We start from the raw sequence: 7,207 nt of genomic DNA, 5'->3' as shown, positions 1-7,207 counted from the left end.
CCACATCTAGAAACTACTGACAAAGCACTGGGGACACGCTGCTGGGCAGACGAGGAGAGGCCTGGCTCCCAGGCCTGCATTCGCTCTGTGCCGGCAGCTCTGCAGGGAAAGTGTCTGTGGCTCCATGACTGGCACTGAAGCACTTCAGTACCTGACTGCGCCCTGGGTGCAGCCTGCGCTGCCTGGCATGAGCGGGTCACCCTGAGATTCAGGACACCCTCGCACTGACACGGAGCTCAGCTGTCAGCCTGTGACTGCAGGGTCAGTGTTTGTCTTTGGTGACCTGCTGCAGGAGGCAGCCACTTCCCATGACGCTCTGAGGAAGGGGAGACCTCTATAGCTCTTCCCGCACGCTGACAGAGGTTTCTGCGCCCAGGGGTTGTGCTGCTGGGTCCAGTTTATTCCTGGATTTACCACTCTGTTGCCTCAGGGCACTGGGCAGGGCAGTGGCCGCATTACCTGGGCTGGAGCTTGGGCTTCCAGTATGATGAACAGAAAGCACGGAGGAGTGCTGTCAGGAGGGCCGAGGGAAAGCCACTGCTGCCCCCAGCCTCGTGCATTTAATCACTCAGGGCTGCCAAGTGAATGACATTTTCTCTTGCAGATCACTTTTTTACACGGGTCTCCCCCACAGTGGTGGCACTGGCTGTGATCCTGGGGATCCTGGTGTCTGTCATTGTCATGGGTGGTTTCTGCCTCTGGCGGCTGCTCTGTGCAAAAGGTAAAGTAACAGGTAATGTGGGGAGAGTGTGAGGGGAGGAGAGCTCCTCCGAGATGGGACAGGACAGGATGGACCTGACAGGAACGCTAAGCACTGGGGCACGGACTGAAACTGGGGGAGAAGTTTCTGAGCAGACCAGACCCCACATCCGAGCCAGGAAAGGGACCCCGTGGATTCAGGCCCTGGAGCTCAGTGAAGAGCCCAGACCAAACACGCAGTGCGCTGTCCCGCCGGGATCAGTGCTGTCAGCTGGACACACGGATGAGGAGAGAGGAGCTCTGCGCCGGGAGTCTGTTCATGTTTGTCCTGTTGCCTGCAGGCAGAGCAGAAGGGAAGGGGTCTGGGAGAAAGGGAGGTGCTTAGGGCCAAATCCTGTCCTCTGGGGCTGTTTTGTGGGCAAAGAGGTGCGGAGGAGACTAGGCAGTTCCCTCATCAGTGCTAGGGCTGCTCAGTGTGGGATCCTGCCCCAGGAGCAGGGCCGTACTGTGTGCTGGTGCTTTAATGCATCTCGTGCACTGTGGGTGCTCCCTGCTGGTTTGTTCCCTGGCCTCCGCAGGTGGCAGTCAGCCAGCAGGGATCTGCCTGGGGGTGGGGTGGGATCCTAGAGCTGCCGCCGACTGCAGCAGGACCGAGTGTCTGCAGCTGTTGTAACACAGAAATCACACACAGGACCCCGGGCCGTTCTCAGACATGGCTGATATGAGGTCTCAGCTGCTCTCGCCCCAGCTGTGCTCAGCAGTGACTGTCAGAGGTGACAATGCCTCCATGTCCTGCCAGACATGTATGACAGGGCAGCACCCCAGCGTGACCAGCTCCAAGTGGAGCAGCACAGGCCCATCCCACCTCCTTCACTAAGCCCACACTGATATGATCATGTCCTGGACAAAGGCCCTTTCCCCCATCCCTTCATGGACACGTCTCCTCCACATTGGTCCAAGCGGCAGATTCTCCTCATCTTCTTCACAACTAGGGTCAGGGACTAGCCACAAAGCCAGGGCTTGGCCTAGGGTGGAGCCCACCCTGTGTCCAGCCCAGCTCAATGCCTCACTCAACTGACAAGGTTCCTTGGGTGAATATGATATCTTTTATTAGACTAACCCAAATAGTTGGAGAATAGTTATTAAGCAAGCTTTCGGGTTCAAAAACCCTTCGTCAGGCTAAGGAGGTTTGTGCTCTTCCTGGATGGGATGAAAAGTAAAGAAGCCAGGGGCTGGGCTGGGGAGTCAGTTGCAGGCAGATTATAATGTGTCAGAAATCCAGTGTCTATATTTAGTCCAGGATTTTTAGTATCCAGGAGGTTGATGAAGTGGAGTTCGTAGGCTCGTCTCTGGGATGTGTTGTGTCAGCTTCCTTTGAGGATCAGGACTGAGAGATTGGAGAGAGAGTGGTTTTCTTTTGAGAAATGTGCCCCCGCCGGTAATTGGGTATTTCTGTCTCTGATGGATTTCCGGTGTGCGTTCATTCTGGTGCACAGTTCTTGTTTGGTCTCTCCTACATATTTTCCATCAGGGCATTTGGTGCATTGGATGAGATATATTACATTTCTGGAGGTGCAGCTGTAAGATCCAGGGATGCTGATGGCTCTCTTGCGGGACACACTTCACCTTCCTCGGCCCAATGCCAGGAGCCAGGGGGAGCTGGGTCAGCTCAGAGGATGAGCAGGAAAGGGAGCAGGACAAGGTGACACAGGAGTGAAAGGGCCTGCATGGGCCCCTGGCTCCAGTCCCTGAAGAGAGGTAGGGAGGGAGCTACAGGGATCAGGCTGAGAAGGGGCTGGAGTGTGTCCTGCAGCCAGGGAGCCCTTCCCTGTGCCCAGGGGATCTGCGCAAAGCCTGGGGTTTTGTCACAGGGCTGCTTGGTCCCAGGTGGACAATCCCCACCAGAGGCAGCGATGCTGTCCCAGTGGCAGCTGCGAGTCGTGGGTAACTGTCCTCCTCACACCCTCATCAACCACCTGGCTCACCCGACTATTTTGTTGGCTCCCACTGCCCTGGGGCGCCTGTGCTTTCAACTCCTGGAGTCTGCAAAGAGTCCAGGTGCTGCCTCTGGCTCTCACAAGTTGCAGATCCTGTGTTTAGCATCCACTCCTGAGCGCTGGGACCTCACGCTCCACCTGCCTCTCCCCTGAGACCAGGAGAGACTCTTCCAACTATGCCGCTCAAGGTGTAAGCACAGCCTTTCCTCAGGGCTCCCTAAGGTGGCAGCTTTCTGGGGAGCCCTGTACTCCTTCGGGGCCACAGGACAGGGAGAGCACAGGTGTGCACAAAACAGCCTTGCATAGACAACGTGAACACGCATTGTCTACTTCTGTGGCGACTTCTGTCCTTGATGGTATTAGAGTGATATTGTAGCTATGATGGTTTAGGAGTTATGCGAAACATAAGGAAATTTGGGGGTGATAGCTTTTATTAGGTGTACTGCGAACTGGGATCTAGTTAGAAAGCTTTTGTATACAAGGCATTTGTCTTCAGGTTTACTCTACTCCACAAAAATCCTTGCTGCTCACATTTTTCTTACCCAGGCAGCAACTCACTCCCATCTTGTGTATTGGCAGACAGGGAGACGCTGCCCCGTCTTAGATGGGACCAGAAATTCACTGAGCTCTGCATTAACGCTTATTCTTTCTCCCTTTACAGGGAGCTACAAGACAACGACAGGTAAGTGCCTTTTACTGGCTTCACTGATCGCCTGCCCTCATTGAAACTCCCAGAAAACCAACCACACATCCCTCCCCACCGCCAGAGAGGCCTCCTAGAAGGGACAGTTGTGTGTGAATGGGCCCAAACCTGCGTGAAGTCCATGACCGGACCCATGTTTGCAGTGTCTGCTTGGGGCAGTGCTGGGCACTGTGACCCCTGTTGCCTTTCCCACAGCACAAGTAGGGTCAGACCCATGTGCTGTCATGGGGCTGGGAAAGTTCCTGCTGCACTCTCCCAGCAGAGCCAGGGGCAGAGCTGTGGGACCTGGGCAGAGGCCAAGGTGTGGGAACCATCCTCTGCCACCATACATTGGGTCACTGTTACCGATGTAGACCACACATCCCTCCCCATCTCCAGAGAGGCCTCCGAACAAGGACAGTTGTATGTGAATGGGCTCAATCGTGAGGATGCTCCAAGGCCCCACCCATGTTGGCAGTGCCTGTTGGGGGCAGTCCTGGGCAGTGTGACTGCTGCTGCCTTCCCCACACAGCAGGAGCAGGGTCAGACCCATGTGCTGTGCTGGGGCTGGTAAATCCCCTGCTGGAGCCTCCCCAGCAGAGCCAGTGTCAGAGCTGTGGGGCCTGGGGCAGAGGCCAAGGTCTGGGGCCCTCCCTGTACCACTAAGAGTTGGGTCACTGTTGCTCATAGAGACCAGGGATCGCATAGTCTGGAAACAAGAGAAATGCCCTCCTCGCTTCCCCCAGAACCGTCCTGCTCACCTGACTGCCCTGTTGGCCTCCAGTCATTGCCTCCAGCTCAGGGGATTTAGGCATCTGCATTGGGTGCAGGTTCTGTGTGTAGCATCCTCTTCTCAGTGCTGGACCTGACATCGTGCTGCCTCCTGCCTGGGAGCAGGACAGGCCCCTCAGACTCTGCCCCTCAAGGCTTAAGCACGGCCTTTCCCTGGGGCCCACAAAGGTGTCAGTCTTGTGGGGAACCCTGTACTCTTTCAGGGCCATGGGACCAGAAGAGCGCAGGTGCACACAGACAGGGCTTGCACAGAGCACCCTTACACACATTGTCTCCTGTTGTGTCAACTTCTGTCCTGGGAGGTGCTGGAGTGATGCTCTACCTGTGATGGTTCAGGCATTATGGGAGAGGTGGGAAATTTTGGTTTTCATACCTTTTATTGGGCCAACTGCATAGCTGGGATGAAGTTTGGTAAGCTTTTGAACACAAGGCATTATTTTTCCAGGTCTCCTTTATCCCAGCTGTACAGTTCATCCAATAAAAGATATCACCCTACCCCCCAAAAATCCTTGCTGCTTGCTTACTTCTGCCTTTAACCTCTGGATGTCAATTTGCTCCCAGCTTCCATACGGGGAAGCTGTGTCTGACAGGGGCTGCTGCCCTTGTCTGTGTTGGGGACAGAGAGTCTGTGGGGATCCACATTCATTTTCTTTTTCTTTTTTTTTCTCACTTTGCAGCAAGGTACAAGACAGTGGGAGGTAAATGCCCTTTTCTGGCTTTACTGACACAGACTTCATTGCAAGCACCCTGAAAATCAAACTGCTCCTTTCCCATCAACAGAGAGGCCTTGTAACAGAATGGTTGAGCAGGAATGGGGCCTCACTCTCAAGATGCTGCGGGCCGTACCCCTGAGTCCCAGTGCCCTCAGACAGCGGCTGAGACTGCTATGCCCAACCCCAGTTGACTGTGGTCCCTGGGGAGGGGAGAGTACCCTGATCTACCCCAGCACAGCCCCTGTCCTGACATCCACACCACAATACCGGGTGGCAGCTTGCACAGGTGCTGGTTACACTGCCCCGTGCAGGCTGAGCCCTATTTGCACCCAAGCACTGCTCACATGTGCAGTAAGGACCAGCCCGTCTGCCCCATCTCTGCACAAATGGGCTGGAGCAGGAGGAGGCAGCTCTTTGTCCGGTTCTGCCTCCCTTGCACCCGTGAGTGACACCCACAGGGACAGCCCCACTTGCTTGTAGGGCTGGTAGTGGGAGGGCATCACAGGACAAGTGCTATAGGTCAGAGGCCCTAAGTGTGGACTGGGGACCCAGTCCTGCCATCTGCTCCCAGGCAGCATTCCTGTTGAAGCCAGCACTGATTGTATGTAGAGCAGAGGCCGCTTTGTCAGTAAGAATCACAGCTACTGGCTGATCTGTTTTCATTTTCTCTCCCTCTGTTCTTCCCCAGGACTCTCCACCAGAGCTGGGTAAGTGCTGGCTTTGGTCTCTGCAATGTCTCGCTCACTGATCTGTGTCCCATGGGGTTTGTGCCTGTTTGTCTGAACTCTGGTTTCTGCCTTTTCCAGGACCTGCCAGAGCACAAAGACATGCAGGTGAGTGAAGCCACATTTACTCAAGTCCTCCTGGCCCCTCTCCTCAGGTGTGTTAGCTCCCCACCCTGCCTCCTGACTCCCAGGGGTGCTGCCTGGCAGGGTCACAAGTGCAAGGAGACAGACCATTCAGACCAGGGGCCCTGCTCTGGGAAACATGGAGACCATCAGACTGCTGCAGCTGCCCTCCCGGACAGCTCTGCTGCCTCCTCCGAGTGAGGTGCTGAGCTGGTCCATGCTGACCCCAGCCCTGGCTGTGTCTGCTGGATTCGCTCCTCCCTCTGTGTGTGACTCAGTGGCAGGTACTGGATGGAGAACAGGGGAGAGCTGGATGACCTCGGGTTGCTAGGGTGAGGAACAGGGTGTCCAAACCTCACCCGCCAGAACTGTAAGGCCCCAGGACCCAGAGCCCTGCCACCCCAGGCTCAGCTGCCAGGTGCCTCTGTCCTGGAGAAGGCAGCAGTGCAAGGGCAGTGCAACGCCCTGTGACCGCCTGCAGCGCACGGGGCATCGCGGCAGCACAGAGTCCCTGCACTTCCATGTCATAATCCTGCCAGGTGCTGGCACCGTGACTTCACCTAATGTGAGGAGCAAAGTGCTGCTCAGCATCAGTGCCTATGGCAGGATCTGGCTCTCAGTGTCTAGCTGTTTCTTCCAGCAGTGCCAGGAGATCCCAGCTGAGATCAGGCCCTCCTGTGCTCACAGCTGTGCAGACACAGAGTAGGAGACAATCTCGAGGGGCTTCTGATGTAGAGACACTGGAAAGACAAGGGATGGCCGATGATCCTCTGTCCACTCTGAGGCCCAGGGCGCTCCAGAGACTTGTCCAGGGTGACACAGAGTCAGTGTCAGAGCAGGAGAGGGGACCCTGATCTCCCCGGTTTCTGGCCCTACACCTGCAGCCCAATATCTTCACTTCCTGTGGGCAGGACACAAAGGACCCCGGAGTGGGAGCAGGGTGCAACTCAATCTCGGGGAGAGATATGGGAAGGAGAGCCCAGATCTCCAGGGTCCCTGTCACAGCCATTGGGTCTCAGGTCTCCTCCAGCCCATAGGGCCTTGTCCCGATGCTCTGCACTGGCAGTGCCCCATGGGTGTGAATTAAACCATCCCAGGAGTAGGGGAAGGAAAATTGGTACTAGGGAAACTGCTGGGAGGTCTGGGGTTTGGGGCTGAGACAGGAGGAAGAGGAGGTTGCTTGTGGCCAGGATAAGGGCATTTGCTTCAGACTCAGGAGACAGCCTAGGAGATGGACACAAAGCGTGATGGGGCAGTGCAGGGTGGGGGAGCAGCAGCATGAGGGGAAGGAGGGCCCAGGGCAGAGCACAGAAGACGAGGGAAGGATGTGGTGCTGGGGTTAGGAAAGAGGAGCCCGTGGGAGAGGCATGGCTGAAGTGGGGGCTGCGGGGCTGAGAAGACAAGAGATCTGCCATCTGAGCAGGTGCTGGGGCTGGCCGTGGAGCTTGGCTGTAGCCTGGGGAAGGAGGAGGGAAA

The sequence above is a fragment of the Alligator mississippiensis genome, chromosome 11 (genome assembly GCF_030867095.1).
Source record: "Alligator mississippiensis isolate rAllMis1 chromosome 11, rAllMis1, whole genome shotgun sequence".
Taxonomy (NCBI): domain Eukaryota; kingdom Metazoa; phylum Chordata; order Crocodylia; family Alligatoridae; genus Alligator; species Alligator mississippiensis.
This window is presented reverse-complemented; position numbering follows the sequence as displayed.